General features: G+C 42.1%; 2 protein-coding genes across 3 annotated transcripts in view; one reads left to right on the top strand and one right to left on the bottom strand.

Annotated features, from left to right (window-relative positions):
- Window positions 1–26,445, bottom strand: part of DOCK1 (dedicator of cytokinesis 1) — a 347,686-nt gene that overhangs the window by 168,052 nt on the left and 153,189 nt on the right. The window lies entirely within an intron of this gene.
- The window catches only part of INSYN2A (inhibitory synaptic factor 2A), a 45,474-nt gene continuing 36,053 nt past the window's right edge, over window positions 17,025–26,445 (top strand). For both annotated transcript variants that reach the window (XR_008462955.1, XM_054174762.1), the window contains exon 1: window positions 17,025–17,614. The gene's annotated coding sequence lies outside the window, so the exon portion shown is untranslated. The remainder of the gene's footprint in view (window positions 17,615–26,445) is intronic.

Genomic DNA, 26,445 nt, shown 5'->3' with positions numbered 1-26,445 from the left:
TGTTGGTAACAGTCTGGTCCTTCAGTGTGACTTTCCTAAGTTCAATTTGCTGTGATATTTCATAGTATAGAGGCAAAATTAATAGTATTTATACAAATCCATAGGCCGTTGTGGTAAAGAAGAGAATTGTAATTCTCAGAGAGGTTACACTTTAACTTACACTTTCTGTAGCAATGCTGACAGAGGAGAGGAACTGAAAAGAGTAACACCTAGTAGTAGCAAGCAGGGGACTCCACAGAAGTGAAATTACTCTTCACTGTCTACAGAAGTATCCATCCTCCTTGTAGAGGACCTAATCTGCTGCTTCCCCAGTCACACCTGCACTTCTTGAGGACAGATGCAAGGGGATGGGGTCTGGAGGAGCACCACTGATTATAACTTCCATTCAAAAGCTGGAATAAAATTCACCAGAAGGAATGAGAAACTCCATCATTCCCATTACAAAGCCAAAAATTCAGAAGGACTGTGAGCAAAATTGACTTGCCTGGGGTCCCACTTGAGACCATCACAGACCTGTGAGCAGAGCTCTGCCACCCACCAATCTCCAATTACCATGAGGTTCAAGATTTCAGCTTCCACAATCCCCCAATGGGAACATCACCACCATTATCCTATTGGAATTGTCTACAGCAAGTTTCCTCTTTTCTTTATATACAAAGAATCACAGAATCATTTTGGTTGGAAAAGACCTTTAAGGTTATTGAATCCAACCACTCTCTAACTCTCCCAAGTCTGGTGCTCAAACACATTCCTCAGCACCACGTCTCTGCATCTTTTAAACACCTCCAGGGAGGAGGATTCAACCACCTCCCTGGGCAGCCTGTTCCAGTGTTTGAGAACCCTTTCAGTGAAGGAGTTTCTTCTAATATCCCACCTAAACCTCATCAGTAGGTAGGATGCCTCTTGCACAGACAGTTTTGTTTGCGACTTCTTCAGGTTGTTGGATTTTGTAATCTAAGTGCAAGGTTTGCCAGGAGCAGAGGAAAAACTCCAGGTGTTTCCTTTAGACAACAAAAAGCAATAAGTTCAGATTTAAATATTTTTCAACAGAGAAGCTATCTACAGGTACTTTGAGAAGCAGCCCTATCTATATTTCATAAGGGTACTCTGTCAAGGAACACAAGCACTTTGCATTTAATTAAAGGAAAAAGGGAAGATCTCATCTGCAGAATCTGAAAACGATATTATGTTGGTGGTGTCTCCCACACAATTCTTCCCCGTTTTATTTCTTATTAAGTTCACAATAACTCAGAATTCTTCGGGGGATTCATTCAGGCAACCTATTGCTAAGCAATGTAAAGTATCAAGAAGAGCTTCAAAGCTCAAAGATACTTGATGAAAAGAAAATGAAATCAAACTGTATTATGCAATCTAAGCAAAAAAGAGCTGAACTATTGTGGAAAACTGAATTAATTAAAACTCTTTTTTATTACTATTTGTTACAATGCTCAAAAAGTTCAACCTAATATACCCCAACAGGATGCTGCTGATAAACAGCTCTTCATCCTTTTCCTACTGCAGAAATCAGCAAACCTAAACTCAGCATACATCCAACATCAGCAGGACAAAAAGGAGACTGGGTTAAGGACAAACTTGGCTCTTGATTCCGATTGGAGGCCAATCACAACATTCAACAGCACAAAAGAAAACATGAAACTCCTCGTAGGAGCAGAATAGAGCCAGTGTGGGACTGCAAAATCTGAGCTATGCAGAATCATCTTGCACCTGCCCAGTATTTGGGTGTGTGCAGGGACCCCCCTACCTCATCTACACCTTTTCAGGAGCAGAAAAGTAAGGCAGCAAACATCATGGAGACACCAGCACTTAGTAAGCAATGGACACAGAGGGCAATGGGAGGTGATTTGAGTCACAGCAACTCCATGCCATGCTACAAGCTTGCAGAAAAGCATCTAGAAAGCTATCCAGTAGAGAAAGACCTGAATTGTGATTGTGCCCCAGTACTCGGTGCTGATGAGGCCACACCTTGAGTATTGGGTTCAGTTCTAGGGTAGTCAAGAAGGACATTGAGGTACTGGTCCAGAGAAGGGTAGCAAAGCTGGTGAAGGGTCTGAAGAACAGGGGTGGTGAGGAGCAGCTGAGGGAACTGGGATTGTTTAGCCTGGAGAAAATGAAGCTGAGGGAAGACCCTCTCCCTTTCTACAAGTACCTGAGAGAAGGCTGGAAACAGGTGAGGGTCAGTTATTTCTCCCTACTTTTAAGGGATAGGATAAGGGGAAATGGCCTCAAGTTGCACCAGGGGAGGTTTAGATTGGATATTAGAAGAAACTTCTTCACTGAAAGGGTTCTCAAACACTGGAACAGACTGCCCAAGGAGGCAGTTGAATCCTCAGCCCTGGAGGTATTCAAAAGATGCAGAGATGCAGTTGCTGAGGGACATGGTTGAGATCCAGACTTGGGAGAGTTAGATAATGGCTGGACTTGATGATCTTCAAGATCTTTTGCAGCTAAAACAATTTTATGATTTCTACTTTCAGCCCTTCCTGACAGTTCAGAGGGTGAGAATAAACAGCATCTGGGAGCAACAGTAACTGATGTGAAGAAGAGAAAAAAAAAAAATAATTAAAAATGCATTAAACCAAAATACATTTCTTTAAAAACTATTTAGATTACATGAAAATCATGATGACTTAAAGCACTAATCAGCTGGAATAATTAAAATTTGAAAAGTCTATTTTAAGGAAGCTGAAGCAGAGAACTGAAGCGAGCAGCCAGTCTGCTCCTGCACATACAGCTTTTAGAAGTAATAAAACCAGGTTATGAACAGAAGAGTTTCTTCTGCACACACATTGATTTTCAGTTTTAAATCCAGCTTATTCTATTTACTTCAGATCAATAACATATACTTGAAAGCTAAGAAACAAACTAAACATTTTAAACCCATGACATCTCATTTCCCTTTTTCCCCTCCACGGAAAAGCCAAGATCATAGAATCACTTCGGTCTGAAGAGACGTTAAGATCATCAAGTCCAACCATTAACCCATCACTGCTAGATACTATGTGGGACTCAATTTTTGTAGCCTTGAAGGACAGAGCTGATCTGCAGCTGGTGACCATCTGGTTACAGTCAGGTATATCCAGACCTGAAAGCAGCATCCTGGTGCCAGTGCAGTGCTTCCCCCATGCTGCTTACCCTGGCATGGCAGCAATGGGCATAGCATGAGGGGTAATAGTTTTAAACTGAGAGTGAATTTAGATCAAATATTAAGAAGAAATTCTTCATTGTGAGAGAAATGAGAGATTGGATCTGGTTGCCCAGAGAAGCTGTGGACATCCCATTCCTGGAAGTGTTTAATGCCAAGTTCAGTGGAAGATGTCCCTGCCCACAGCAGGAGGGTTGGAACTGGATGATCTTTCAGGTCCCTTCCAACCCAAATGATTCTATCAATATTTGCTTATATAGCTCTGCTGGATTCAGATGAAGTTAATTCAGCTTCCTCTGTTCTTGCAGGCCTACCAAAACCCACTTAAGGCATCTTAGGGGAGTACCTTCTGTACTGAATAACTCACTATGACTAAAGTGCAAACCACGTTTTGCTAATTTTCCTTATGCTATCCCACACACTCAATATATTCAAGCAACAACAAACCATTTATAAGCGCTGGGGTTTGCACCACTGAAACAAATTTTGATTTATAATTGAATTTCCAACCCTGTCTTGGCAGAAATCATAAGGGGGAACAAAAGTAAATCCCTTCACAAGTAAGAAGCCAGCACAAGAACACTTAAACATTAAGAACTGGATTAGATGTATATTCAGCTATGTAATTGCCTTCACGTGCATAGAGCCTCTGCATGGGGTTAACAAAAGCAATGTAAGTCGTTGAGATATGTTTTTAAATACACATCCACACCTCAATGAAAATTAATCTCTCCCTGGGGGAAAAAAAAAAAAAAGTCATTAAAAAAAATACAAACCAAGATTTAAATCAGTGACTTAAGACATTCCAAAGTAAAAAGCAACTTTTCTGCCTGCAGAAGGGGCGCAGGGAAAGGGTCGTTCCACAAAGCACAGAGGCGCGCCCTTGCTGCGCCCCACACGTACATGAAAACCCCGCAATGAACTCTCCTTTCTCTTCTTTACCTTCCAAACTAACAGCTGAGCATGACAATGGCAGTAAGCAGAACCTCTTTCACATTTGCTGATGTTCATTTGCTTGCCCAGATTCAACCAGGATTTCACACTCCAGGCACAGAATCACATAATTTTTTTTTACAGAAGAGACCATTGAGATCAATTCAAACCATTACCTAACTCTGCCAAGTCTGGTGCTAAACTATGTCTACATCTCTGCATCTTCTCAACATCTCCAGGGGCAGGGATTCAAGCACCTCCCTGGGGAGCCTGTTCCAGTGTTTGAGAACCCTTTCTTCTAATATCCAGTCTAAACCATGTCCCTCAGGACCACATCTACATCCTGGAGGCCTAGGACTTCTCTACCAAGGTGATGTACGTTCAAAGCAGCCCAACTGAAGGAAAGCAGCAGCTTTGGTACATATTCAAAATATACAAGAAATATCAAGAAAGAATAAAAAGTGGTGTGGAGGTTACAGCAAGTCACAGGGCAAGAAAAAAGAGACTCAAGTTGTGCCAGGGGAGGTTTAGGTTGGACATTAGGAAAAATATCTTCCCCAAAAGAGTTATCAAGCCCTAGAACAGGCTGCCCAGGGCAGTGGTGAAGTCCTCAGCCCTGGTTGGATTCAGCGTAGGTGTGGTGCTGAGGGAGATGGTTTAGTGGTGATCTGGCAGTGCTGGGTTAATGGCTGGACTTGATGATCATAAAGGCCTCTTCCAACCAAAACAATTTTATGATTCCATGAAGAACCATATGGAATGAATGCTGCCTCCCCCGCCAACTCCAGTTACTATCCAGTCATTTAATTAAAAGTGTAATAATAATCCACATATTTATGTGCATAGCACTTTTTCATACGGCTATAATACAGCCACAACACTCTGGATAAAAAACACAAACCAAATGTATAGTTTTAGCTACTGCAGAATGCAAGTTGTCACAGCTGAACAAAGATAGCCAGGGTGCAGTGACCTCTGCCATCTGAGCTCCTCACTCACTTCTGCTCAGCACAATGAGATGACAACTAGGCCAAAGATAAGCTAAAACTTGCTGGTTTTAGGCTTGTGTTTGAATCCAGTCCCATTTTCCTTCTCCTATATACTCATGTAATGTTACTGAAAATTTTGGGTTTGCTTCACTTTCCTTCTTCACTGCTTTGCATGCCCCCCAATCCCAGCAGATCCAGCTCTGGCTTAACAGCTCTGCCTGCCTCATATAAATACTGTTGATATTTTTGTCATTACACCCGTGAAAGGAAAGATCAGAGTCAGAACTGATGTGCTTGGACCATAGATTCAAAGGACAGTTTGGGTTGGAAGGGACCTTAAAGATCTTTTAGTTTCAACCCCACTGCTGTGGGCAGGGACACTTTCCACCAGACAACTAAAATGATTCTAAAAGTGGCAGAGGAGAGAGGCAGAAAAAGGAGTGAGAAGGGAGAGAAAGAATGACTCAAGAGATGGGAACCTCCTCAAGCCTCTTGAGCTGTGATGCTCATTTCTGTAAGCACACCAAGAGTTTTAATATCAAGATAGGAAACACATTAGAAGTCTAAAGATGCACTCAACTCATGCACAATCATACAGCTGTCCAGTTCCCGAGTCCATCTGAAGACAAAAATTAGCTCTTGTTTGGAACTTTCTTATTTGTGCTGAATGCTAACAAGTCACTTCACAATGCCAAAGAAATCTCAAGGGATGCAGAGAAAGAGTTAGACAGAAATCAAACTTGTCCTGCCTTTGCATCCTCGAAATATTACATGGCCCTTCACTAGCTCAAAAAAGTGCAAGGTCATTTTTAAATCTGTTCTCTTAAAAATAGTTGTTAAAAAGTAAATTGCAAAAGGAGCAGCAAAATTCTCGCACTCAAGCGTGTCCACATCATAAAAGGCTTATCTATTGAAACCCCTCCCTTCTCAAATCACAAACATGACTGCTTCAGCCCCAATAAACCCTGGATTGTTTTGGAAAGCTTGCACCATGGTAGTGTTTGGACATCAATAATCATTTGGAAGCAGATGAACTTCTTTCTTGGCAAGGAACAATCCTGAAAACAGAGACAGATACTAAAGCTGCAGGAGTGGGAGGGAGGGCTGCACAGGGGCAGTGCTGCGAGGTTTTCATTCCCATGTTTGAATTTCATGGTTTATCTAAATTAACAATGAATCATTGTAGGAAATGAGGAAGTTTATTATTTTCCTGAGGAAAGTTACTTGGTTTATTTACCACTAAACCCACAATTTCATTTGTTATCTCAACAGATCTCTTCGTGGTATAAGCACATTTACCATCCTTTTTTTTTTCTCTCCAGTATTTAAAGGTAATAAAACTATCATACCATTAAAATGTCATAGAATCCAATATTCTATATCAATATCCAATATTATCTATTCTATATTCACTATATTTCTATATGATGTAATCCTGTTTAGGTACACTAAACCCACAAAAAACAGAAGAGAAAGTACCCGAGAGACCTGAAATATCTCGATGAAGCTCAAGCTTTGTCTTCTGTCATGGTTTATTCATACTTGAACGTAATAGTATCATTACTTTGAAAGTATTTTTGTTTTCCAATTCCATGTTTCCTGATGACATTTATTATCATCAGAACTACTTCTTTTTAGGACATAACATTTTTAACCACGGGAGAGAAATAAACTAACTCTGAGTTACGGCAGAGCCTACAAAACTCAACCCACTCCTGACTGGCAAAAATAAACGTTGAAAACAATAAGTATCTTTTATTAGCATGGCTGAAAAAAAATATTTCTGGTCTCTTGAGCAGGTAAATTTAAGAATTAAAACCAGAGCACTTTAAAAATACCTTACAAAAAACCAGAGTAAGACAAAATGTCTTCTAGGGCTAGGGAATTAGATTAACTCCACTCCTTACAAGTAACTGTGAGGTACATGGAGAATTTCTGCATAAGGAGAGTACAAGTATTATCTGAAGTCATTAACTGGCAGGCAGGAATTAGTATGTTTACAATTCAAGCCAAGTGACAAATATGCATAAATATAGAGGAAAAGACTCACTGCAACCCTGTGAATTATTAAAATGTTTTTTTGGGGGAGGGGGGGACTTGCTTCTTACATGGAAAAAAAAATAACACACACAAGTATTCTGCTTTGTCCATTACTGGGTTGTTTTTTGGTGGGGTTGGTATGTTTGTTTGTTTTTCTAGTCAGGAATCTTCACCTTGTAATTCTTGTGAGCACCACCTAAAATGTCTTCATAAAAAAGAGACAATAAAAAAACCCCAACCTCCACATGAAAGAGATCTTCAAGTTCGACTCTGTTTAATTAAATTATTATGAAAGTAATCACATCCAGAGTCTCTACTAAATGAGTGACAAGATTAAGAAGCATGATCCTTTACTAACCATTTTTTTAAGAGGAAAGGACAGAAGCACCTGCAAAAAATTTGAGGATCTGTGAAAATCTAAAAGGAGCCCCCCCAAGAGAAGCCCTAACCCTCCACAGGCTCCACAAAAGCTTCAAACCTCACATACACACACAGTTGAATGCAAGGCAGCCTCCCTTCCTCCATGAACCTCTTCAAGCTTGTAGGACTAACTCATGGTTTTTTTCCCCCTCTCACACTTAAAAACAGGTCTCCCTTGTGCTGCCCCCACATGATGTGTCAGGTGACAGGAGGCCATTATCAGTCCATTTAGCATCACCTTCAGTCCCCAGAAGCCTTCCCACAGGATATCCAGCCCCTTATTTAGATAATCAATTGCTGCAGAGCTTATCTGTCATCTGGTAATTGATGTGAAATAACAAGATTATACATCAAAACAAACCTCATTAGTTCATCATCCCAGCTCATCACCTTGTGTAAAAACTCAGCTCACAATGCTCCAGTGATGTTTACCACTGTCCTTCAATGAAAGCTTTGATTTATATCATCTCACAGAGAAGTAAAACCGAATTCAGAACATAAATATGGCCTCCATATCTTGAGGGGGACAATACACATTGAAAAAGGTACAGGGAAAGACAACCACAATGACAGCATGGAAAAGACTGGGGAGACCTTCCTGCAGCCTTTCAATACTTCATGTATTTGTAAGAAAGATGGAAAGAGACTTTTAACAGGGTCTCTAGTCATTGGGCAAGGGATGATGGTTTTCAACTGAAACAGGGTAGGTTTAGACTACAGGTAAGGAAGAAATTCTTTACAATGAGAGTGGTGAGACAAGCTGGATGTCCCACCGTAGAAAGTGGTCAGTGCCAGGTTGGATGAGGCTTTGATTAACCTGATCTAGTTGAGGATGTCCCTGCTGAGAGCAAGAGTGCTGGACTGATGATCCTCAAAAGGTCTCTTCCAACCTGAACTGGACTATTCTGCGACAAGGCAAAGGAAAAGCTGCCTCCTGCAAAAGGGCCACAAAGTCCCAGATTCTTCTGAGAAGGCAGAGGGAAGATTTACAGGACTGAGGTTTATAAAGTCACCAAGGTGATGGATGAAATGAGTGCACAGCTGTTATTCACAAATTTCACAGTATGAGAACCAGGAGGCAGCTGCTGAAGCTAACAGGAGATGAATTTCAAGCAAATATCAGAGGGTACTTTTAATTTAGGCACCCTTTTCTTTTTTTTTAACACAGTGAACAATGCAAGTTGTGGCTACAGAAGTCGTGGAGGCAGGCAGTGAAAACAGGTCCAGAAAAGGACTGCACAAATTCTGTGAGAAGAAGGTCTGATGAATGAATAATGTTTGGAGACAAAGAGCCATCTTTCCAGCTCCCTGTCCAAAGAAGTTCCTCATCAAGGCTTGAGCAGAAGGAAAGGCAAGCAAGCAGGGAAGGGAAGGATGCAGAAGCACTCAAATATGAAGAAACTGCTTTGAATTGCTAGAAGCAAATCCAGGAAGCACCACAGTATTATTAAAAATGTATTTCTGTGCTTTTTTTCCCCAGAGATTTCAGAGTTATAAACACAGAGGACTTCGAGGAACAGTCTATCGCATCAACACCTCTTCCCAAAGCCTACCTTCCATGGCCAAGAGAGATGAGTCTACCACCAGTCCCTACCCTAGACTGCAGCCTTCATCCATTATCCACCTCTGCATACAAACCCTGCTTGATGGACAGGACTGCACCCATCTCCAGCTCCTTCTGAAGGAAGGCTTCTCCTGCCTTCTCCCACCCCAACACATACCCTCTCATTGCCCAAAGAGTTTGTAGAGTCTCCATCTCTAGAGATATTCCAAACTTGCCTGGACATGCTCCTGTGTGAACTTCTCTAGGTAAACCTCCCTTGGTGGGGGAGAGTTGGACTTGATAATCATCTCCAGAGGTCCCTTCCAATCCCTACCAGTGTGTGGTTCTGTGATTCTCTTCCTTGACAGGGACTGGAGTCATTGGACTTCATCCCACTATTGACTGACACCCCTCTGATTTAAAGCTAATTAAGCTCCTCCACTGCTGCTAAGTATTAATAAAGTGCTGAACTTGTTTAAATACTGAAAGACATCCAACTGTTGTGCTACTTTTGCAACAGAATCCCAGAGATCATGGGTTTTACAGGGCAGAGCTCTTTTTATTGTGCTGTATTTTAAAAAGCCACAGACCTAGGATTAAGAAGGACTCCACTTAGCTTCTGCTGTCAAACGTAAACTGATTTAACATTGTTATCAGCCTTCCCACATTTATTATCAAGCTGCTGCATAACACAACTTAGTTAAATATTTGGTACTTTTATGATTTTCAGACTTTTAAAAATAACTTATTGTATTGCTGTTCTAAGGTAAAACTTAAATCACATACATTTTAACACACGAATTAAGTCTGTGCACAGTCAATCACTAATTTAGCATGGCCTTATTTGCAAATGCTTAAGTTTCTGGGTTATATTATTAAGAAAGCCACATTAGGACTATTAAAAGCTTAAGATGCCATTTTTATATATACATATTTTACATTAGTATTAGCAACAACAGGGGCATGAATCATTTTGCTTGGGCTAGCTTCTTTTGGTAACGTGGTGCACTATGGTCAGTGAAGGTTCCAGTATTTTCCACCTGGGTTTGGGTTTGAAAATTACCATTTCAGTTGAATTTTCTAAGACTTGTTTGACCATGGAAGTGTGTGATCATATTAGTTTGCAAGCCACATAATTTAAATGTTTTTCTCATAAAGAAATAAATAGTGGATACAAAAACATGTTTAAAGAAATCCCAGGCAAGATCTCGATCAAAGCTGGTGAAGGGTCTGGAGAGCGAGTCTTAAGAGGAGCAGCTGAGGGAACAGGGGGTTGGAACTAGAGCTTGAAGTCCCTTCCATCCCAAACTATTCTATGAATCCATGAATTTTATTTTGTGGCCTGTCTATAGATTTGGAAACTACACTGATCAGTTAGTTTCTGGACAATATGGCCAAAATACCTCATTTTGTTTTAGACACAGAGCACTGACAGAAATGGCATGGCCAGTTTACTGCTATTTGTATTGTTCATTTTTCTCTTGTTTTTTTTTTTTTAATGATTTTCATTTTCTGTTGCTTTCATACATTTTGTTTTAGCTTATTTTCTTTGTTTGTTTGTTTTCTGTTAAGTGCTAGGCATTAGCATCAGACTGCTGTCTGGGCTTCTAACTTCCAAGTCATGTATAAAAGCAGATAAAAGCCTGTATTTTCAAGCTGTATTCAAACTTGAAATACTTCGATGCTTCAATCCAGAAAACCTTACTTAAGAGTTTGGGAGTCCACATTACCTGACAATATTTAATGCTTCCCCAGTCTGACAGAAAAGTTGCATCAAATCCTCCTTCTAATGAAATCAGTGTGGTATGAATAATATATTATTCCACCAAAAAGCAAATAGGAAACAGATTAAAGTATCCCCATTATTTATTACATATGGTTTTCTTCCGTCCATAACTTGAATCCTAAGATGAGTTTATGCTCATTCCAGACTCTCTTACTCTGCTAGGGGCTTAAATCTGAAGGCAATCACAAGTATGATCAGATTCTATTTTTTTTTTTCCTTATTAAGCAGGGCAGCATTTTTCTCTTTGCCATAAAGCAGCTGGAGATACTGCCCTGGGATTTGAAAAGGTAATAACATAAACAAGAGAAACCAAAGTTTTACACAAGTTGGCATCATATTCCCCTAAAAAATCAAAAATTTCACTCCCAATTACAGCTTCTTGAGATCTCTTAATAAGAATGTAATTCCATGCTTGCTCTTACTGAGCAAACCAAACATGGTGATTTATTATTCAGAGGGGCACAAAGGATTTCTGAGATGCAAAAAGAAGGGCTATAAAAGCACAAATCATCAGTAATGACGACAAGCTAAACTGCCTTTCAAATATAAGCAAAATGCAGCCATTTAGGGTATCATACATCATGGTCTCCCAGCCCCTCATTTATTTCCTCACTGTACAGGCTACATGATAATTTAACCAGGGCAGAATTCTGCCATCTACTGAGAACATCTTTGTTAGACAAGTGATTCCACAGCTCATCTAGACAAGAGACTGGTTCATAATTCCCATCCTTAGATGATCAGACATCTATTTCCAATCACTAGTTCAGTTCCCTTCGCCCCAAAAAGCATTTGTATACTGAAAATGAACACTTCTGAAATACAAACACAGTGAAAATACAAAGAAACCAAAACAAACAAACAAACACCCACAATAAAAACCACCAACAAAAAACCACACAAACCACCCCAAAACAATCAACCCTCCTCCTTCCTATCCTGATAAAATTAGAACTTATTTCCTGGTGTTAATGATAAACTAACATCTACAGCAATCTGGGTTCCTAATGAGACAAGCATTCAACTGGAACTCAAAACCTCAGCCTTTGCTGGTGAGACCTGCTGCTACATTTTTCTTCCAGTGATCTGTATAAAGGGAAATTAAGAGAGAGGTCTAGATCCTGCTCATACTTACACCAACGAGGTACAGAAATAACTATCATAGCTAATGAGGTTACTCAGCATTTTCCCTCTTACAGCAGAAACCTTATAAATAGCAGTTCACTCCATCAGTTACTTAATATTTTAGCTGCATGCAGGTATTATACACAATCTTAAATCCACTTTATCTTCAAAATGCTCCTTCAAGTTCACAGATGTGCAATTACTCACAATTACAGATAAGGAACAGACACAAGCATAGCCTGAAATGATTTCTCCAAGCTCATGGAAAAAAAATAATCATGGAACAAGACACTAAATTAAAGATCTCAAATTTCTGCTTAACATGACTCCAAGAGACTTTATTTCTTTGCCATCACAGCCAGGCAGATTACATCCTTCCTCAAAGCAAGAAGAACCTCTAAGGATTGCATTGAGTGAGGACCTGTTTGAAATTCAAACCAAGTTTGCATTCCCCTCAGCTGGAGGACAGGAGCATATTTAACATGCCTCTGTTTTTCTTCCAATGGCAGGTTCAGATAAATAAATAAATAACAGATTGAGGGTAGAAAGCCAGGCAGCTACCTTATAAAGGCATGAAAATAAGAATCTATTTAATCTGAGTGAAGACTCAGCAACATGAAAACATTTGCTTTTAGCACGTATCATAGAAACCCAGTATGGTGAGGGTGGGAAGGGAACTCTGGATATCATCCAGACCCTGCTCAAGAAGGATCACAAAGTCCAGGTGAGTTTGGAATCTCTCCAGAAAAGGAGACTCCACAAACTCTTTGAGCAGCGTGCTCCAGGGCTCTAGCACCCTCACACCAAAAATGTTTCTCCTTATGTTCAGATGGAACCTGCTGTCACTGGGCACCACTGAAAAGTGCCTGGCCCCATCCTCTTGCCCCTCACACTTTAGCCCTTGAGGAGCATCGAGAAGATCCCCTCTCAGTCTGCTCATCTCCAGATTCAACAGCCTTTCCTCCTCACAGAGATGCTCCAGGACCCTCAGCATCGTTGTAGCATGCACAGGACTCTCTCCACTAGTTCCCTGTCTCTCCTGAATGGGGAAACCCAGAACTGGATCCAGTACTCCAGATATGGTCTCACTAGGACAGGGAAGAGCAGGAGGAGAACCTCCCTGAACCTGTTTGCCACACCTTTAATGTACCAGTGTAAGATACAATGACAGCATCAGTCCCAAATATCTACAGAGAAAAATAGGCATGACATTGTCCAAGCTTCCATATTTCACATCAAATAAACTTCGCTTTTCTTGCACCTAAAACCAAGACGGTATGGTTCTGCGACAAACTAGGCTAGTCTTAATCGATGACATATATCCTTAGTAACCCAGCTCATATATTTAGTGTCAGCACTTAAATTACTCCTCTAACAAAGGTTACTTAATCTATATCCAGTAGCAGGCCCTGCAGGAAAGGCACCTGTGCTTGGCTTAAGGCAGGCACCGCCAACAGCCCATCATTCACCCAACGTATGTGGCACCAGCATTTCCCTTGGCTTTTCCCTTCTAATAGGGCCTGAACTCTCTCCTGAATCCGCACCTCAGCACACATTTCAAACTAGGCTAAGTTCAAATACCAGCTTTCATGCTAATTTTGAAATGACTTTGGTGTTGGTTATCATCTTCCCCACACAGGCGTTAGCTGAAATACCTGGCAAGTAATTTGAGCTCTGCCTGCCATATGCTTTTGCCTGAGCTGGATTTGAGCTTGTTTCCTCAAAGACTGACAAGAACTTCACAGACTGTTCCAGAAAATTACATTTTAGCATTACACTACAGGATCCACACGCTCTAGTGGAGCACAATCATACCAAACACCTGCTCAACACACACATCTCCCCTGGGCACAGCATTCGCTGAGTGCTCCTCTAGCCAAAACCCCTGCAGCTGTAAGGAGCGCGAGGAGGATGTGCCCCAGCACTGCCAGCTAGTTCAGGTACCAGTATCTCAGTCATTCAGTCATGCCCTGCCTCCACACGATCTCCCAAGAAGCTGCATTTAACATGTACATTTAGCCAGACTCTTTCAGCATGCCCAGTGACAGAACACAAACTGGAACACAGGAGGTTCCACCCGAACGTGAGACCTTTCTTTGCTGTGAGGGTGCTGGAGCGCTGGAGCCCCGGAACAGGCTGCCCAGAAAGGGTGTGGAATCTCCTTCTCTGAACACTGTGATCCTGGGCAAGCCGCTGTGGGTGCCCCTGCTTTAGCAGAGGGGTTGGACTAGATGATCTCCACCCCCTCCCATGCTGTAATTGTGTGATAAGAATGCCAGGCTGGCCAAGAAGATGATTGTTTGTAAATATATCTACATACCTCTCCAAATTTAGTATGAAATTAGGAATATGGAAAGAGGACTGACCTTTTACTTCACTTCTACACAGAGAACACCACCAAAAATTTTATCTCTCTGCTCTCATCACAACCTGATGATTTCACCATTCACTCCAGCAGTCCAAGGTAGACTTCCATCCACACACCAGCATGTGTTACAGGAACAAACCTCCACAGCCCCAAGCAGTGCTCACTTGTCTGTGACAAACACCTGAAGACAAAGGCAGTCTGGGAAGGTAGGACACTCCTTTAGAGAGAAATTACTTTGTTATCGAAAAAAAAACAAAAAAAAAAAAAATAAATTGTTTCTTCTCTCTTCACCTCTTTCCAGGTTGAAGTCAGATCTCTCTCTCCCTTCTCAGGCATTGCTTGGACAATACATTTCATTATGCAACAGTTAGGATGAGAGTTTTGTACAGGCTGAAAAACCAGCAAATGAGGTGATGAAGCATTTCCATTTTCCCAGCATTCTTACTTCTAATCTGCTTTTACAGTAACATGAAGCATGACAGTCACAAACCATGATTTAAAACATCCCCATATACACACCAAGGGCAGTTCTACATTCACAGGACAAGCTGGAATCTGCTCCACAACTGAGAAGTCCTTCTTAATTCTCTAAAAATCTACCCAAAAAATGTTGCATAATTCCTAGTTTTATAAATGGGGCATATGCATAATGCCATGCAAGAATCATCAGCCCTAGGACAACAGCCTCTAAATATAATTACAGAGAAGATAATAATGTTGTTTTAACTGCTGCTTCTGTCAGAGTTTCCTTCCAAGTCACTACGGTTACCGAGCAATAGCATGGTCTTCTAGCAGTCATGGTCTGCATACCCTGAGATGTAGTCTGCACAGCTCGTGAAAAACCCCAACATCTACCACTGATCTGTTTGCTTCTGTTGAAGTACCATATTTTAAACACAGTCACCATACCATGTCATTTCACCTCTCTCTGTATACAGGCTGCAACCAAACCCAAATTTATATTGGCATAGATAAAACCTCAAACGTCCTGCGGTCTCCTTCAGCACTGCTGAAAAGGGCTGAAAGTGACGAAAAAAGCGTGGTGCTTGTTGTATTAACAAGTGAGCTGGTATTTAAGTTCTTCCAACCTATTTCTTTGGGGGGAAAAAAAAAAAGTCTGGTAAGAAACACAGAGAAATCATAAACTGTGGTTGGAACCGTGCCATCATCTCACTCCGTGCACAGGCTGTAAGGAACAGCGATGCAGAAAGCATGCCCTTGGCACCCTCTTTCAGTGATTAGCACACAGGGTAAGCAGAGTACCTGGACAGGTAGCAGACAGCAAGAACTACTTAGCTGCCCTCTGCTGACTGTCTGATCCAGTCCTGCACAGCTAAACTGCAATTTAGCCAGCGAGGATTTCCATGAATTCATCTCCATGCTTCCCCACACTGACGTTTATGTGACAGCTGGGTCCATGAGGATCTCTGTACCCACTGTCAGGCTCTATCAGCAAAGATAGCAAAGCTGGCAGAAAGAAGCTGCTCCAGCCACAGAAGCATGCATTCATTGCTGCAATGGTCTGCTCCAGCTAATTAACTCTAAAAAGATGTCCAGGATTTGAGCCAGTATTTCTGCTGCATCGCGCTGTGGAGATGCACAAACTTGCTTAAGGTTTAGCTGAGGTGTCTCTCCCTGATGTGGCACAGCTCAGCCTGGGTAGCAGTGGAGCATTTCATGCTGGGGCTCATCCAGCTGGTCTGATGTGCCACTTCAAATCAGGGGTCCCTTCAGTAAATCCAAAGATCAATAATTCTCATCAACGCTACCAAGGGTAAAGAAGGTACCACTACAGACAAACTGTGTGGTCTGTAACTGGTGGCAACTGGGCTAAATGAGTTTCCTGCTGCGGTGAAAAAGCATTGATTAAACACTAACACTACTGAAATCCTCAGAAGGAAATCCTCAGAAGGAGAAGGATCTGATCCACCACTTTCAAACTCAAAGCAACTCTCTTGCCTCTCATGACACCTTCTGTCTTGTCAGATGGCTCTGACTGAATACACATGACCTACTTAATTTCTAAGTTCAATTAAAAATATATTTGAAAAGCCCTCCCTAAAATAATAAAGTGGTTTAAGGGACAGGGTTTAAGTTTTAAAAACGTTGTGCTTCACAGTTCTTGCTGCTTTGTCAAACCACTTCACTTTCAACTTGCATCCATTTTATTTGAGGTTTACGGGCAAAAGGGAGCAAATCCATTCTGTATCCTAAACACTTCTCATCCAAAGAAAACACAGCCGTGTAGCTTTAAATAAGCACTTTGATGAAATCCCAAATGTATAAGCATCACCCACTCTGCATCTGCTCCAGTGCTGCTGGTTTAAGTAGCGCAACTGGAAAACCAGGGTGGCTTGGCTATGACCAGCAACGCATGCACCGCCTGCCAATACATCTATTATTACTGAATCTGGAGGGGAGTGGTGGTGGTAATGATAACAGATTTTTCGCAAATCCCGTTCTTCTCGCCCCATTTCGCTGCATGCCCTGAGCAGCCCGCTCACCTCTCTGCTCGCCTCCGCTCCCCACGGCCGCCCCCACTCCAGTTCTGCCCGGTGCGGGGGTCTCCTCCCTCTCTCCCTCCCTCCACCGAGGCGTCTCCCCGCCGCCGGCCTGGCCCGGCCCCCGGCTCCTCCCCACCACCCCAACCCGTTCCCTCCCTCCCGGCTGGGGGACACCCGCCGGTCCCGCTCAACAAGTTCCCCCCCCTGCCTCCGGGACCTGTCCGAGAGGACGCCCCCTCACACACACACACCCACCCCAAAACGCAGACCCCATCCGCCAGCCCCTTCCACCGCCCCCCGAAGCCGGGCGCCGCAGCCGATGAGGGCAGCGGGGGAAGCGTGCGGCGGAGGCGGCGGAGGCGGCTGCCTCTAGCGAGCGCTCGGGCGGCCGCAGCTCAGCGCCCGGCCGCGGGACTGAGGAGACCGGCGGCGGGAAGGAAAGCGACCAACCGGCGGCGGGACTGAGAAGACTGGCCTCGGGATAAAGAGACACCGAGCGGCTGCGGGACTGAGACGAGCGGCTGCTGGAGAGAGACCAATTACCGCGGAACTGAGGCGACCGACCGGCCGCTGGAGTGAAGGGACCGGCAGCGGGACTTGAGGAGACCGACCGACGGCGTGGCGGGCAGATGCGCGACCGGCACGGACCCTCTGAGGGCCGGCCAGCTCAGCCCGGTGAAGGGAAGGAGATGCAACGTACGGGGAGCATCCAAACCACCACTTCTCTGTGAGGAAGCAATAAGGTAAGCTCGCCGCTGCCATCAGCTCCCCCAAACCCCGGTACCGCTGCCCTCGGCTTCTTCCTCTTCCCCGTGCGGTGGCGAAGGTCTTGCCTCGCCACCTTCCTGGAGCGAGAAGACCTAAAAATACCCAGTTCCCTGGGTTTTCCCGGGGAAAACTTCGTAGGGATGAGCATAAAGCGTGGCGCTGAGCGCCAGCGGGGAGCGTTATGCAATAGTGTAGCTGCCTGCTTGCGAACAGCGATTGCATTCAATAACTTTCATGACTGATAAGGAGAAAAGATCCCTGTCTACGTTCAAACCCCTACTTTCTTCTAGAAAAATACCATCCTTTCTTCGAGTGCTGCCTTTTCTGGTGCTGCCTGAGAGGGGAGAGTTTGAGGATGATGCACAAAGTGCTTTTAGTTTTTTCACATGATTGATGGTGAGGAACTACCACTGGCTTATTAACTTCAGTGCTGGGAAGTCCAAGCACAGCACTAATGAAGTGCCCGTGCACCACAGTGGCCATGGAAGAACACTGGACACGTTCATCCAACAACTTGCTGTATAGCACATGATTAAAGACCAAACCAAACAAAAAATCCTCATTTGTTACTATTTGGTGACCTGGTATTTTTGAGGAGCAGTGATTCTCGTGATTTAACACATCACTCCATCCCCAAGTCCCCCATCACCATCACCAACCACATTTAGACAGGAGATGCCCTGAAAATGCAGTAGGCAGATGGGACAGAAGGCAGCATGGATCCAGCACCAAAGTCATCGTCCTGGATCTTGCATCTTGCACAGCAAGATTCCCACTCTGCATTCCCATCTTGCCTTCCTAGTGCTAGTAAAAATCCTCTCTCTGTGACCTCAACGTCTTTACTTCATGCTGTGTTTACGTGGAGTTACAGCAAGGGAGGAGGATGCAGGACTGCAGTTAGCTGGGATCTGTTTGGGGGAGGCAGGGGGGGTGGTTAGCCCTAGCAAAATAGGGACATCTTGAAAGCAGAGAATACGTTCTCTGCTGATGTCACCATCTCCCGAGGGCTCTGTCCCAAAGGACAGGTACCCCCCAGTCTGCCAGGAGTCATAATAGATGGTGGAGCAGTTTCGTTTGACCTTGTGTGTCTAAGCAGCTAAAATCCCGCAAGAACATCACAGGGGTTAGAATTTAACTCATTAGGTTCCATGGTTGGGAAGTTTGAAAAGACCTGTGTTTTTCCAGCCTCCAGGAATCATCATTTTTCTGCAGGACAGCTGTAACAAAAGACAAACCAGTAACAGTTGGTCATACCTAATATAAACTGGGAAATTATTCGCTCCGCTTAAGTGTTTTGTGGCGATTCCTTACTGCTCATATTCATGGTGCTGGCAGAGATGCTGCATCTAGCAAGGTTAAAATCAAGCTGCTAGATGAAAAAACTACTAGCTACAAAACAAAATAATTTAACAAATAATAATCACATGATATGTAACTGCCCTAGCCAGGTACTCAGGATAATGCAACATTTCGAACAACCACATCTACAGTACAAAGATGACAAGCATGAAGTAACATATTCCTTTACTTTTGGGGTGAAGCCTATTGGTGTCCTACCAGCTTCTCACGCCTTTACTACAGTAACACTGTTCTCATCAAGTACAAATGATGCTTCTAAGTTAAAAGCTGGATTTATTTTTCTTTCTTCCTAGTGTTCTAAATGTATATGAGTAGCTCAGGTGAAAATCTCTCAGTGGTTCAGATATTACTAATTTATCATCTGGAGGTTTATGTTCTGCTATAGAGCACTGGCATTGCAATAGAAATACATAATGTATATTGCTGATCCAAATACACTGCACAGTTGCAAGATTAAATTACTGCCCCAGAGCTTAAGGTGCTGTTGTATTTAAAGCCTGCACAGAATGAGCTCAGGGAGGAAGGCTGAGACTAAATCAGCTTTTTTTTGTGTGTGGTGTTGTCGTTGTTAAGGACGTCACGATGCCCTTGATGAAAACTACATCTTCTTTAGGAGTCCATCATTATTAAGGCTGGGTATTTTTAACAAGATGCTCAAAATAATCTGATCTCGATTGAAAGCAGTGCCTTTCCCCCAGATTAACACACAAAACCCCAGCTGGGCAGCAGCATCAGGAAAGAAAGTGTTAGTTACTAATCAAGAGGGACAGCACTTAACATTCAATGCACCCTTCTACTAATGAAGCTCACAAACAAGTAGCTCATACGATCATTGCTGTTTCACCCCTTCCACAGTTAACTGTTTCATTGACAGAAGCATTTTGAAATGAGAGGCACAGCATATATAATTCATTTGGAGGGAAAAAGAGTAGCTAAGTTCAGCAGAGATTAATGTATAGAAGGAAAATATGACTAAGAAGCCCAAGAGCCTGCCCAAGTGCTGAGTGACAGATTGTGCATCGGCTCCCTGCCATGCACTACCGGGGACTGAACACTACTGGTCACCACAACACACCCTTACGTTCCTTGGGTATCCAAACTCAACCACACATTGTACAAATGACAGTGAGATGTCAACACTTAGGTTCTCTTTACCCTGGTCTGGAGGATTTAAAAGCAAACATAGCAGTATCAGTCCTTTGCAGGGACCCAAGTGGGAGTGAAAGCCAGGGACACCTATTAACTTGCCAAAAATACATGCTAAAATGTAAAGAAAGATACCTCCATGAAGCTCTTAGGATGTCTCAAGGCAGGTCCTTATCCAACCACAGTCATTTTGGGCAGGGAGAGTTGAGGATGTGTAGTCACGTAATTCATACGCACTAGAGTGTTTAAGAACATAAAAAATCCACATGCTTGTTTAAACTAGCTGTTAACAAGGTCTTAGATTCTGCTTTACGGCACCCACTAGTTAAACAACTGCTGAAAACTGGTGCAAGATGTTAAAAAAAAAAATAAAATATAGATTTATAGATTCATAAAATGGTTAAGGTTGGAAAGGACCTTGAAATTATTTAGTTACAATGCCCCTGGCATGTAAGCAACAAAACTATTTTACGGCATGATGCTCCCTTAAATTTCTATTAATCGGTCTGCAAATTAAATAGGCTTTAAGAAAATTATATCACAAGCATCTTATGGCAAAAAAATATCTCTCAGAATGGCAAGTTTAGTGGGAGCTCCATATTTAGCCTCCTGAAAAATCAGTGCTTAAATTTATTCTGATTGGAAAATACTGTTTAACCTATGAACAGACACAGGTATGAGTTGCTTGGTACAGACATTCAGTTTTACATTATTATTGCCCACACAGAATGTGATTCAGAGCATGCTGCTGTTTTAGAGGCACATCCCCACTTTGAAGTCTATTTAATACAGTTTTAGTACATCCAGGCAGAAAACAGCCTCTCTGCTGATCCCTTAATACTCCCAAAAAGAGTTCAACTTGCTTATACATTTGCAGAGCACAGTGTCATGGTGATCAGTGCCTGAAAAACTCATCTGCTTTCCCAGTTACAGGAGCACAAGTCTCACAGGCAAAGCAAATTGTTTGTGGAAATAACAATTTAGTGATCAAACAGCAGCTCTTGGTGTCTTCCACTTTGCCTATTTTTTACTTCCACTTCAGGGGCAAAGAGACACAAGGCCTGATTTTACTCCAGTGATATTTTTTTCCAGTTAAAACCACTGATTTCAGTACAGAGCAGTGTAGAAAAATAAGGCAAGTTTTCACAGTCTGAAATAAACAGACAAATTTAAAAACCTTGAGACCGAAGGCCTTCAAGTCCTACAAGATTTGGGTGCAGATCTGAACTTGTTAATCATCACAAGAAGAGACTTTTTTTGTCTTTACAGGAAAATGCAGGAGCTCTACCACAGAGCAGATCCCTCAGTGCCTGTGCTTCGACTATCATCTGACCTCAGACTCAGTCCAGATCAAACAGAAATCTGTTAAACATCTCACCACACCTATATAGTTATGGTCAAAACCATGTGAGGCCACAGCAACTAAAAAAGACAGACTGGAGAACTCATTTTTAATACACTTACAATGTGTTCACATACATGCTACAAACTCAACTCTATGGCTGGGGTACGGTGAAACTACACAGAAAATTTTGATGTCTGAAATAAAACCTCAGCTTTAACTTTCAATGCAAGAAACTATAACTAATAAAATAGTATTTCAATACTACAAAGCAAAACAAACTGAAGTTTTCTCCCATAGTCCAGTACTTAATGTTCAGGAAAGCAGAATGGAGTAATTGGCCAGTGACACACCACAAGGAATATACTGCTACAGGATTACATCAGTCTTAGATGAACTCCTCACTGTGCTGGCTGTTCCTGCAGGAACACTACCAGTTTGGCTTCCAAAATCCTCATCCAGTTTCCTCATCCTCATCCTCAATCCAGCTTCATTAAACAAGCTAAAAATACAGTTAGAAAGTAGACCCAAGAAATGTAAGTATGTGGCCTTTGCACTTGAATTAAGAAGATCTGCAGATACAGGCCACAGCCTGGCACGCAGACTTCCTACAGCACATAAGCTTTGTGGAGGACCTCTGCAAAGTATGTTTGTGTTTTTTTTCTCTCTACATGCTGTCTGCCACAGCTGTAGGGTCCTTTTTCAGCATCAGGTTTGCATGCTGAAGAATGCTTTCTCCTGTATCGATTTTCTACCTCAGCATCCTGTTCTTTTGGTTGCAAAGCTCAAGTCCTCTGCCCATCTCCAGAGAAATCATTAACTTCTGTTTGCAAAAAATCTATCCCATCTAAAGAACTTTTCCTCTAGCTGTGTTTACTTTTACCTCCATTTTACCTGGTACAGGAATTCCTTGTTCTTTGGACTGAAATAATACTGGCAAAATCCCAACCTTAACTCCTGTTCATGACACCCATGGGGAAGACAAGCAAGCGGTTTGTGTTATTTTTGTCTGTCCATGATTGCTATAGCACGCCTGTAAATAAAGCCCACAGAGTTACAAAATTAAACCATTTTAAAAACCAAAAGCAAGGAAGATCATCCCATATGGTCTCAGCAAGAAGGAAGTGTCAGTAGCTAACAAAGGAGGATTTGCTTAGTTTGTGCTCTTCGCAAACCTTCCCTGCTTGTGTTATGCTCACCCTTCCTCACCTCTTCATTTTATTTTAACCCCCAGGAGATATGCAGACACTAAGTCAATAATTCAGTCAAAAAAATCTGCTACAGAAACAAAGCTTAAAGATGTAAAACCTTTGCTGTACTGCTAAAAAGATCCAGCGAATTTTCCAAGCAGTTAAAAGTAGTTACTTTGTATTTAGACCCCACTTTGACCACAATTACAAGATCTACACAACTTAACTACTTTCACACTTCCACAGTGCCCTAAGCCCCAGGACTAAAAAGCCTTGTTAAATTTCAGTGGGACACACCAAGCCAAACATAGCTTTGAAAGCCCACCACTGTGACCACAGCGTGGATGGAAATACCTTAAACTATCTTTAAATGGGGTAATCTGAGTATCAGTAAAAGCTCAGCTTCACCACAGCAACCCTGCTTTGTGCTTCACAGAAAATCACAACAGCCAGCACTCTCCTGCCAGAGTTGTGATGCTGTTGCTTGTACAAGTTGGTGAGGTCAAAGCTGATGGAAGTTATACAGCTCAACCATGGAGTAAAAGACTTAAACTGAAGCAGAGCCTCCATGATGCTCAGTACAAACCACTCAAATCAGGTGTTTAAATTGAGGATTGTATTTTAAACTTAGTAACATGAAAAGCAGTTTTGGTCTGGATAGGGACTTCCTGCACTCCGTGGGAGAAGGAGGAAGATGAGCCAATTCAGTGAAATCACTAATATTTGTGTATTTATATATGAATAAGAAATAAGCACAGCAAGCTCAATCTCTCCTACAAAACATCAGTAATTGGTTGTTCATGCTCATTTTGTTCTTACATTGTATTTGCAGCAGGCAATAACAAATCAGAAATCAATGAAGAGACAGCCACAAGTGAAGAAATTTCACTTGTGGATCAGTTTAATATATTTTTTGTGTATCAAGGCCATCAGCAAATAAAACACAGCAGTATCTCTGAGGAGCTGACAAAGAGACAGATAAAACATCCCAGTGCTGAAGAGAGGAATGCAACAGAAATTATACTTGGTAAGCCTAATAATGCTGTAGACTTGAGCCTAAAGTTGCTGAACTCAAGATGAATCTGGGTCTTTTTAGTAGCCCCAGCTGAGCAAATTGGTGAGAATAACATGTTGTACTCTTGCATTCACATTTTGTGAGAGTATAAAACCACACAAAGCCACAAAAAAATGTGATGCAAATTATCTGTCTAGTAGAGTTTTGGTGCCTGGAGTGTTATCAGAGAATTCTGATTAATAGTCTGGGAGTTCTCAGCCACGATCCTGCAGCTTCCAACAAGGAGAGTATAAACTGAGCAGACAAAAGGGGGATAGGAATATTTTTAAGAGGATCTCTAATTATTAACATACTTCCTAGTCATCCATATCACAAATAACCCATCCTGAAACACCATCTCCAGGATTATTTTATTTTTCAGTTTCTTACTGCACATTGCCCACATCCACAAAACCAGGACACAATTTATTCAACATTCCCACACCGTCATTCCACATGCATTACTTCTCTTCTTCATTCTCCACATGGAACATGAACATTTTCCCTGGTCACCTGGAATGAGCCTTTACATCGGTGCTACCCAGCAGCTCTCACCCTTCTCCCAGAGTTTGATGAGAACTTGAGATTCTAGGAGTTCAGATCTGGAGCATTCTCACTAACGTCCATATGTACGATCACATCCCCTCACGTTAGTTTGACTGTTCCTTCACATGACTTATCTCAAAAGCATCTTAGAATCAACTTTTATACAAGTTTTATAACATTAAGGACTACTACTCACTAGCACTTAAATCACAGCTTTTAGCCCTACTAACACCCTTCTTAGATAACGAATGCTCCCTTTTGGACAAGCCTTGGCTACAGCAGAAATCAAACGCTTCTCTTGCCTTTCACCACCAGCACCACGCTCAGGTCTAACTTTACATTAAGAAATTACAATTACAGCAGAACCACAACCTGTTTGAAAGTATCCTTTTCTGGAGAGATTCCAAACTTGCCTGAACATTGTGATCCTGGGCAACCTGCTCTGGGTGACCCTGCTTTAGCAGAAGCAAGGGGGTTGGACTGGATTACCATTCTGTAAAAGCAGAAACTTCACAAATGTGCTCTTCAAGAAGGTGAAAATTACACAGCCTTTACTTCCCGGTCACTGCTCACAGCACTGAGGTGCAAAACCAAATCTCCCAGTCTGATATTATTCACCAATTAATATCCTGCTAATGTTGTCAGGTTTTAGACCTAAATTACTTAGTGCCGGTGAGAGGCGCTTCACACCCTTCCAAGGCCTGTCTGCCTGTAACCCTAATCCAAGGAGAAAGAGCTGACAACATTCTGATGCCTTACAACCACTGACCTCAGGAAAGTCATTCATGTCTGTCATCTCCCATTTGTAGTAAGCTCCAGCAGAGGCTACAAACCACATTTTCCATACAGTGAGATCATCTGCATTGCATTCCCAAGGGAATGGATTCATCTGCATACATTGCACCCAAGCATGCCATGGTGCCTTCTCATCACCTACAAGTGCAAAACCGAAGGTGCAAGAGCAAAGTATGGAGTGGGAACCTGCTTATCTCCTTGAACAACCTACCTTGATCAACATTTGAAAAGCTATGCTGAAAGAGAAGGCAAGCTGCACTTGCTGTAGATGCTTGCAGTCCAGCCATGTTTTCAGTCCCCAGCACCCAGATCGCTCTCTGGAGGTCTGGCCTGACACTCTGCAAACCTGTTGGCCGGAGCTGAAGAACAGAACTGTTTCATGTCTTTTATCCTTGTCACTTGGTGGTTGGTTGTTGTCATTTGGTTGGTTTGGTGGTGTTTTATTTTGGTATTGGGTTTTTTTTTCACATCCACAAAACCGATCAATTAAAAGTTAGTATTCAACAATAACAGAGATTAAGAACTGTCTTTACGATCCTGTTTTTAACAGCTTGCTACATAAATTATTTAACAGGAAGTCCCATAAAACTAAAAAAGCCTTCCAGTGCAAGCAGGATAGCTTCTGGACTCATGGAAGACAGCACAGTATAGGCAGAACTGTTTGTGATTCTCCTAGCAACATATCCTCAGCAGCATCCTTGCACTGCGAGTTAGCAGCTGTAACATTGACAAAGAGTTGCATGGATTTACATGGCAAAATAATGCTAATAAACCTTTACTACAGAGTTCCATGCAGCCTTAGATGCATGGCATAGGAAGAAAAAGAAACATCATTCTTTTAAGAGCCACATTATTCTGTCCAGTGCACTAAAACCTAGCAAAGGTTTGACATTATAACACTGGGAATTGTCAGGGAGTACCTTCTGACACTGCTTTTGTTCCAATATGAAGTTAATAATTATTAATTAGTATTTTTAATGCAAGTGCAAATCTCCTGTTAGTGTCACTATTACTTGCACAAACATATTATGGGAAAACTAACCCTTACTGTATAGAATTTCATCACAATGAATGGATTCCTTTTAATTTTATGCAAATAATAAAGGGAGTAATAAAAACTAAGTATTACTAAAATTTGCATTTAGAACATGTAGCAAACATATCAAACTTAGAGAAAACAGCAAATAGCAGCTTGTGCCTTCAGGAAAATGCTTTTGTTTTATAAAGAAAATTGTAAATAGTTTATCCTACAATAGATTCCTATTTTATCTAAAATTCTGCAGGCTTATTAAATCATACCTTTTATTTGCTGCCACTTAGTTCTACAGCTAAAGCTCACAAGAGCATTTAAAGGCATTTATCATCTCTCTCTGC

The sequence above is a fragment of the Dryobates pubescens genome, chromosome 30 (genome assembly GCF_014839835.1).
Source record: "Dryobates pubescens isolate bDryPub1 chromosome 30, bDryPub1.pri, whole genome shotgun sequence".
Taxonomy (NCBI): Eukaryota; Metazoa; Chordata; class Aves; order Piciformes; family Picidae; genus Dryobates; species Dryobates pubescens.
The sequence above is the reverse complement of the archived record's forward strand: the minus strand, read 5'-3'. Positions and strand labels throughout refer to the sequence as shown.